Source organism: Mya arenaria, chromosome 14, assembly GCF_026914265.1.
Source record: "Mya arenaria isolate MELC-2E11 chromosome 14, ASM2691426v1".
NCBI lineage: Eukaryota > Metazoa > Mollusca > Bivalvia > Myida > Myidae > Mya > Mya arenaria.
In genome coordinates, this window is record NC_069135.1 from 37,399,946 (window position 1) to 37,409,947 (window position 10,002).

The window sequence follows — 10,002 nt, forward strand, 5'->3', positions numbered from 1 at the left end:
TGCTGAAGCATGGATATCCGATACAGTACTTATGATTGGCTAATCGGAGTCACGTGATATTGCTGTTTGAATATTCAATATTATAATCTTTGATTCCAATATGTTCGTTTTAACAATCTACAAGTCTAGATATGTTAATGTGAAAGAATATTTAGGTCATTGTTATGGTACTATTAAGGAGTGTTGTGAAAATAGGGAAATAAGGTTTACCACCATGAACTTTTTTCTCTCTAGAATATTGTATGCATTATATTATATTATTTATATAAGGCTATAACAGTTTAAAAAGCAAATACGCAAAGCATTGATATCATTGACATGATAACATTTGAAGAACTACTTGAGATTTCTATAGATTAAGTTGAAATTCTGATTTAAACAGATATATAGGTAAAGATATATAGAGGTGACCCGACCCAAGAGTCTCGGGGTGAAGGGGAGAGGGTGAGGGGTGGGGGGGGGTAAATGTCATCTGTGACTTTATTAAGTTCAAGATTGAAAACTAAACGGCATGACAGAAAACTATAACCCGACCCCAGAGACTCGGGGTTTTAAGGGGAGTGGGTTTGGGGAGTGGGCAAATGTCATCTGTGACTTTATTAACTTCTAGATTGAAAACTAAACGGCATGACAGAAACTATAACCACTTTAAGGGGAGAGAGTAAGGGGGGGGGGGGGGTAAATGTCATCTGTAGCTTTATTAACTTCTAGATTGAAAACTAAACGGCATGACAGAAAACTCTTAAAAGTCGCCTATCAAGTATTGACGCGAAGCAAACAATGTTGAGGTGTAAATCATAGCTAGATCCTGCAGATAGACTTAACATTTATCAGTGTATGTTCTTAAAGGCCGAGTGACTAATCAAATATGGCTGGAGTTCAATGAAAGAAATTCAATATAATATATCGATTTCGTATCGTAAGTATTTACTTATGCTTACATGGGAGCGAAGGTTTTGTTGACTTGAGATCATGTTGTAGTTACAAACATAGTAACCACCGCGTTATGAATTCTCGTTGTTAAAGCTGCATTCCCACAGATTGACTTGTTTTTATTTATTTATGTTTGTCTTGAAATGAGCCAATTTGCGTTTAGTGGGGAACCCAATGCTATAAGACTGCTGTTATAAGATCAAATCGCAGTTGTTCATATTTACGGTTGAAAATTTATAGTTTATTGCTAAAAGCGTAAAATGCCCTTTCGTCAGAGTGCAGTTTAAAAGGAGCACACTACTGGTCGACACCTTTTTCTGAAATATTTTTCATTGCATTATTAAGTTCAACTCATTCGACTTAAATGGTAAAACAAATAAAAACAGGGTTTGTATACAGATAACAAATATTTAACATTCATAAACGTTAATTTTACTAAGTACGTGGCCACAAATTTCTCTGTCAGTAAAAAGCGCCAAAATATCGCCGGTATTTTTTTTTAATCTTTTCAAAAAACATATGAGTTTTTTGTTTGTTTTCATGATTAACGTCAAATGGGCTTAATATGATAATGCATTAAATAAATGTTTGCATCAAACTAAATTGTGCGACTTTAAAAATGTAAACCAGATGACATGAACTTCAGAAAAAAGAAAGTACGTATTATCTTTTTCTCCCAATGTATATTTTAAGAAGATAAATATTGGCTCTAAAACCATTTGTTGTCAATGAATTAACAAAAGCTCTACCTCAATTAAATAAATATATTGAAGTTTCGATACTCGGGGTGGATCAATGGTTGAAGAGAATTAGTATTAGTCCTTAATCTTACATGTAGCTATTGGTTTTGCAAAACATATCGATTGAAACAATCCAATAATCAGATATTGACGACGATTAGTATTTGTGAACCTGAAACTATTTGTAGTCACTGGCAGTACAAAACATGTCAAAATTGAACTTGAAAATAGTTACGTATAAATTAATGGTAAAACAGAAACTATTTGACAGTTATGTGAGAGGTTTATATGACTATTATTTTTGTTCTGTTTTTCAAAAACTTGTATAAACCTGATTTAGTGGTCAACATTTTATTTTGTTCAATGTGAAGGCAGTTTTTCTCAATTACTCCGATGCATCTCTTTCAGTAAATAATTGAGTTTAATCAGGTGAAGCGGTAGATATAAAATTGGCTGGCCCGGATAGTGGGTAGTTTACATAATATAGTTTAGACCACTAAAAAACTTATAGATTGTCAGTATGTACTTAACTAACATAAATGGTTATGCGAATGCCTCAAACTATTTATTTTTGTACGTGAATTCTAAAAATCCTTGACCATTACTTAGTTCATATATGCATAAAAATATGTGTAGTCATTGACATCACAAAATATGATGTACGTGAAGTTAGCGGCCTAGCGGCCTAGCGGCGTGAAGTTAGCGGCCTAACGGCCTAGCGGCGTGAAGTTAGCGGCCTAGCGGCGTGAAGTTGGCGGCCTGGCGGCGTAATTATTTTTTTCGATTTCCAAGCAATTGTTAATGCGTTTTTTTTTAAACACTGATAAGTTTCATATACGTACATAGCGGCCTTAAATTGTTATCTATTCAGAATATTTTTCTTTACCTTTTATTCTAAAACAATTTTAAATTAACTGTTTTACGCACAAATTATCACTCTGGAGCGTTTTTGTAACTTTTTTTCAAAAAAATCGATCAAGCACTTCAGCGGCCTAGCGGCCTAGCGGCCTAGCGGCGTGAAGTTAGCGGCCTAGAGGCCTAGCGGCCTGGTGGCCTAAAATGCTATCCAATTTCAAAGCATGTATACATGCATTTTCTTCTAAAACAATGATATATTAACTGTTTTTATGCACAGACTATCACTCTGAGGCGATTTGCTTTGAAATAGGAAACCCTTTTAGGCCGATCGACTTTTTTGGAAAAAAAATTGAAAAACGCTTCAGAGTGATAATTTGTGCATAAAAACAGTAAATACATCATTGTTTTAGAACAACAGGCATGTTTAATGCTTTTAATTAGCTGACTGCATTATCGACGTTTTTGGAGAAAAAAAAATGTTGATAATCGCTTCAATGTGTTAATGTGTGCAAAAAACAGTTAAAATGTCATTGTTTTAGAAGAAAATGCATGTATACATGCTTTAAAATAGGATTCAATTTAGGCCGCTTGGCTGCTAGGCCGCTAATTTCACGCCGCTAGGCCGCTAGGTCGCTGAAGTGCTTGATCGACTTTTTTGAAAAAAAGTTGAAAAACGCCTCAGAGTGATAATTTGTGCATAAATCAGTTAATTCAAAATTGTTTAAGAATAAAAGGTAAAGAAAAATATTCTGAATAGACAACAATTTAAGGCCGCTTTGTACCTATATGAATAAAAAAACTTTGATTTATCAGTGTTTTTAAAAAAAAACGCATTAACAATTGCTTGGAAATAGAAAATATAATTAGGCCGCTAGGCCGCCAACTTCACGCCGCTAGGCCGCCAGGCCGCTAACTTCACGCTGCTAGGCCGCTAACTTCACGCCGCTAGGCCGCTAACTTCACGCCGCTAGGCCGCTAGGCCGCTAACTTCACGTACATCAAAATATGTAAGAAAAAACAATAATTTCAATATAAATATTAAAATTGGAAAAAAGAACAAATTTGACGACTAAAATACGGCAAAACGTGACTATGTCGATTTTATTTTCAAAAACTTGTATGAACATGATATATATTCCATTAAAATTGTATCTATTCTGAGGTGATTAGATTAATCTCATTGAGAAAAGGCTGATATAATACAAATAGATTAATTTCAACGTAAAAGATTAGCTGGTAACTATTGTATTGTTTAAAATGGGTAAGCTGGTATAAACATAAGCCAGTCTTAATAATAATAAGAAGAAAATCATTGTTATTATATTTAAGAATTATTATGTTTTACAAAATCCCGTATAACATGTTTTAACCTTGTTGGACTCTGGTAGAACTTTCAATTCGTGTCAATTTACCACAATCCAAATAAATACAAATCCCAAAACTTGGTAATGACTAAAGGCTGTTTGTGTGTACTAACAAAAAAATAAATGGTTTTCCGCGACGCAGTTCCGTTACCATTTATTTTGTGTAAGTGCATACGAACAACCTTTAACTTTTAAGTGGTCTACATTTTATTGTGTAAACTACCTAACTAACTGGGCCAGCCACTGTTTATATCTACCGCTTTATATGCTTCAATTCAATAACGGCTGACTGACTGACATAATTGTATTTGAAAACTTGAGAAAAATCACTTTTCATTGGACAAAAGAAAATGTTGACCACTAAGGTCACTTTAGTGCAACCTTTTGATTCACAATCTGTGGTATGCTTGCAGCCAATAAATTATTGATCACCAATATATCAAATCAATGTATCGATTGTCAATCAAATCAGACCGATGCAATGCTACATAGCGTGAGTTTCATGAATTTGAAATTATTCAAGCCTTGAGACTTCATTGACAATATAAAGTCAATTAATCTGTGTGAAACGGCATCAGGATTTAATTCAGTGGTTATCAATTCAATTTACATTTTAATTAAACTTGGTGTATGGTGTACAAAAGGTGCCAACACTTCTGATACTAGTGTACAATGCATATACTAGTTTAAGTTGACGTAGGTTGAAAAATAACAAAATATATTTGTGTGTGTGTCCCTCTCGGAAGACGATTATCATTTTAACTGGTACGGCGGGGAATCGAACCTGCGGCCCCTGGATTGAAAGTCAAGATAATAAATATACATTTAAGCTACTTATTCTTTCGCGCACCACACACAATATTCTTGGTCGGCTTTAAAGCATTTTAGTCAGAATTCAAACTAGGGCCTTAGATGTTCTCATATAAGTACACACACGCTAAATATTATGACTTCACCGTAAACCAGGACGAAACCTTTACACTGTCGAACATAAGAGTCTGTATAATTCAACCTTAACTTATAAGAGTTTTGTCCTACCTAGCGTTCCATACTTTTGAATCCTGGCCAATTGCAATGAACATTCCATCGGGACTCCAATGAATAATAAGTTTTTGTTAAAAGGTATTGATCTTTAGTATAAACAATCGTCGGCTCGGTGCTAGACGGTCTTAACTCCATTTAAAATGGACATATACGGTAGTTTTACGCTGAGGTTCCGATTATTGCGATCACAGTCATGGGCAACCGAGCAGTTGGTTATACAAAATCTATAGACTAGATCAAAACCTAAATTATTTAACAATACAATAACCTTATATACAATGGTTCCTCTGTTCAAATTGATTTTTGTTTTTCTCGTATCTTAGGTTCTTGTCTGCATGGGGATATTCGATAGCAATTGTAGACATAGTGGGTCACACCCGTATTTATAAATCAGGCATTGACTTATATCAAGTACATGATTTTAAATATGATTGAAAAACAAATTCATGAATAATTTTAATATTAAAGTTTGAATACCATTATAATCATTGAGTCATACAATCTTTGTATACTTAGTATTTTTAATAACCCCGTTATATAAAACGGAGTTTGATATGAAAATATGGGACGGCGGCGACGGCGGACGGGAGGGCGGCGCCCATTAAGTTACCCGCGTTCCAACTCGAATAGCTTCCGTCACATTACACGCACGTATTAACGGTTTATAGGTCCGTGGTCCTTTGACAATATGCGTATATTGAAGAAATATCTCGACCAGGTTCGATAAAAAGCCATGTCGGCTTAGTCACTTCAGAGTTGTCGCCCTGGTATTGCTTAATTGAGAAAAAAATCATAACTTCCAGGGGCGTCCCATGTGACAGATAACAACACTTGTTTAGTTGGGACTCGGACAGTTGAATCATCTGATCACTTCATTATTTTATTAACAGAAATAGTAATAATATTTCCTTTTGGGAAACCAGCACAATTCATTACCAGCGTACGATGAATGGGCGCGCGCCCTCTCTAAAATCGTCCAAGTTTACCTTCTATGTCAATATAGGAGAAAATGTAGTAAAACATGCACTCAAAATGCACCATTTCGGAATAGAATTTGTTAAATTTTCCGAAGGGGTATACCCCAAACCTCCCTTACCAACATTTTAACCGAATAAATTCTGATTATTAGGGAGGGGCGAAAGTCAAAAGGTTACGCCACAAGGATACGCCCCCTCTAACTTCAAATCCTGGAACCGCCCCTGGTTAGAGCAAATAGGATGAACAGCACTTTCGTTCTAGGAGGGGGTAGGGTGGAGGGGTCCGGCACATGCCCCTTTATAGACTTATTCTATTTTGTGGCATATCTTAACACTAAAACAGCATATTTTCTGTCTAAAATGTGCAGGCCCTGGAAAATTGCCATTTGACATTAGTATGGGTATTTTTATGAAATAATGCGCTAACCAAATTATTATTCAATAGGAAATAAGACGCACTTCAAAACCATTTACACAATCAAAACACTTTATGTCGAAGGAGATGTTTAGCCATATTATCTTAAAAGTATGGTTGGAGGGTCGAGGGGATAAAAACATGCTTCTTTTTCATCATATTTTATCATACTTTTATTATGAACAAACGTTATCTTGAGACAAAAATGTACATGTATGTTGATTGATAAATGAGAATACCACAAACCTGCAAACATATCGATTACTCCATTGAAATTTTATCAGACTTAAAACCTACATGTATATTTAAAGCTGCACTCTCAATGCAGATTGACCATTTTGACAACTTTTTTTTGTCTTGTAGTGAGCCCTGATTTTATTCGTGAATGTCTCGAAGCCTGTGATATAAGACTGCTGACAAAAAATCAGATCGCACGTTTTCATTTTTAAGGTCGAAAATTGATGTTTTATGGCTAAAAGCGTTACTAACGTTATAAGACAAATATGTTTATCGGCATGAAACATCAGTTTTCGAAAGTAGACAGGAAATAGTGTGGTCTTATCTTTTGTCAGCCGTCTTTGGCAAAAGGATATACCTGCTGTCTCCATTAGGGCAGATGGGTGTCACCATAAGCGGACAGGGTGTAGCACCCTTAAAACCCTACTTTATAGGCCTAAAACCCATTTCTGAATGTTGCATGTTATATATGGCGGAACCCTGGTCTAGTGGTGACACACCCGACTGTCAATCCAGGATTCGGAGGTTCGATTCCCCATCTCCACCGCGATACAAGTACGTTATGTTGGCCGTCCGGTTAGCACAGTGGTTAGCGCATTCGCTTCTCACCTAGGCGACCTGGGTTCGATTCCCGGCTCGGGCGCATGTGAGTTTGGTTCGTGGTCACCAAGCCGGACAAGTGGGTTTTCTCCGGGTTCTCCGGTTTCCCCCACAACACAAGACCACACTCTCGCGTAAAATCGTGCCAACGAGAGTGATTAATATAATATTGTAATAACTTGTTTCACAATCGTTGTAAAATAAATATGTTTAAACTAAGTACGTTACGTTTTCCGGGAGGGACGTTGTCCCGTGTGACAGTGCTATACACTGGTGCACGTTAAACAACTATAATAGCTCTAACCAGGGTTCTATTCTGTCTGTGCACTATGCTCCAAAAAACAACAAAAATGACCAACAATCTTATCGGAGATTCGGAAAATGGGCCTTGCCCAAGTGCAAGTATAAATAAGCTTACATCCCCCACCATTTGCTGTAGACACACTTAATATTGGTCCATTTATATGGAATCTGAGTGAAGCTATGATGTTTTTTGCCTTCATGCATTTAAGCAAAACTTTCCACTGGAGATTTAATACAATAAAACAATTGTGAAAATTACCAAAATTTATGTCAGATATATATATATATATATCCCCTTATACAAAAATAGAATTATTATAATAGAAGAAAATTAGCAATAAAATACAAAACACAAGTTTAGCAAAATCAAGGTTAAACATGCAAATACATGTATATTTCACAGTGGAAATACTGATTTAAATTATAATCAATACAGATCAATAGGTTTTAGGTCTCATAAATTACAGATCCATATTATTATGTTGGAGTTATTTCAAGTCAGTATGTTTATACCAAAGTATATTAAATACTTCATCGTTTATGATTTAGCCTACATAGAAACCATACAAATACTATACATGTAGTCATTCATGTTTATCACATAGAAATAAAAGTAATAAATGAAATGGAAAATAAACAGAACATGTTTATCATAAAAGCATTTTCAATGATCTTTAACTGTGACATTTAACTGAATATCTGTTTTGTTGGTAATTTAATGACAATCATGGTTTTAAAAGTCTTAAGAAATCCATAATGATATATCTAAAATAGTGTGCTTAACAAGTGAATTCATTTAAAAATTATGAAAAGCAAAAGAGGTGGGCATTCAATCAATTCACTGGCGACACATCAGTTCAATTTCAGTATGGTTTTTAAAAGGGAGAAATGCTTCCGAGATCAAAGGAGATCTCTCTTAGGAGCCAAACTATTCCAACTAGTAGCAACTGTAACCATTTTTCATATCATAGTTAACGAACTTATTTAAAATTATTTTTATTTAATATTGATTGATATTATTTTCTGAAAGCAATTAACGGTTACGAATGCAATAGTACTAGTGCTCTTCTGACTGTATTTCTCCAATAAACAATTTAATTGTTTCAAAAAATAATCTGAGAAAAATGTTTATTGACTCATGATATAATTTTGCTATAATTTTAGTGTTGAGTTTAAATAATTTTATCTTTTTCCAGAATGTGAAAGATTTATGATAAAATGATGCATCAATCTCAGGAGCGCCATGGAGCAATCATCAACCAATGTCTGTTGTTTTGTTGTAGAAAAACGGGCATAACTCTACAATCATTAAAGCAGTTAAACATGCACGTATCGTCCCTGGCAACATGTGTACCAAGTTTCATATGAATATCTTGAACAATTTCAAGTTATGGCCAATGGAAGTTTTTGCATAATACTGAAAACACCACAACTCAAGGTTAGTTTCTGCACAATGCTTAACGACATCACAGTTATATAACAATATCGAGACATTGTTTCTTTTAAAAAAAGAACAGCTAAAACACAGACCAAACAAATAAACAATTTGAGAGTGGAGATAATGCGATCAAGCGAAAACTGGCATTATGATACATGTAAATTCTACAGAATGACATGCCAAATGAAACATTAGTACTTGTATACATTTCTCGAATCTTTGGTCATTAGAATTTTACCTTCAAAATATTATTTTTTTACTGAACAGACTTTATAAGATTTAAGCGCTTAACCATTTTTCCCTGTTGGCCTAGGCTGCCTTGATCATTTGTTCATAACTTCACTTTTATTTCAGAACTTGGGCTTACAAGACTTGATTAAACTTACTGGCACCTTTAGTTAAATGTGTACCAAGTTTCATGCAAATATCTTGAATGTTTTTGAGATATATATGGCAAATGAAATCTTGGGTGGTATTTAATATTCAACTTAGGTTAATATTCAGGACTAAGCTACACTCACTATTTTTGACACTGAATAATTTGCATAATATTTACTTCTTTAAGAGTTTTATACTTTAAATTTTATATAGGAATTATCATAATATTTTTTTAATCGAAATCCAATTTGTATATCTATTTTTGACTAAATGAAAAAAAGCTACTTTACCCTTTTAAGCTTAAGAAGATTTGAAAAATTGGGCTGGTCATACAACATTGACCTTATTACACAATTGGTCGGTTATTATAGTAACACGAAAATCCGATCACTACATCGTTCTAAGATCCAATTCAGACCCATACTGAATACCAGCTCTTTGACAATACATCAAAAAAAATTTAAGAACGTGTAAAAACAATCATTAATAAAACAACGGACATGTTAAAAAAGTTAATTCAAAATGAATTCATTTGTGTCTCAAATAAAATGTATACATCTAGAAAAAATCGAATAGAATTTAAAGCTTATACGAAAATAAATAAGTGGATATTTCTGATGACATTTAGAAAAGATTTCCTTGCAATCATGTTATAAAAGCCTAAATTTTATTCTGTCCATATAAAAAATTCAGCGACATGAAAAATAACATCAAA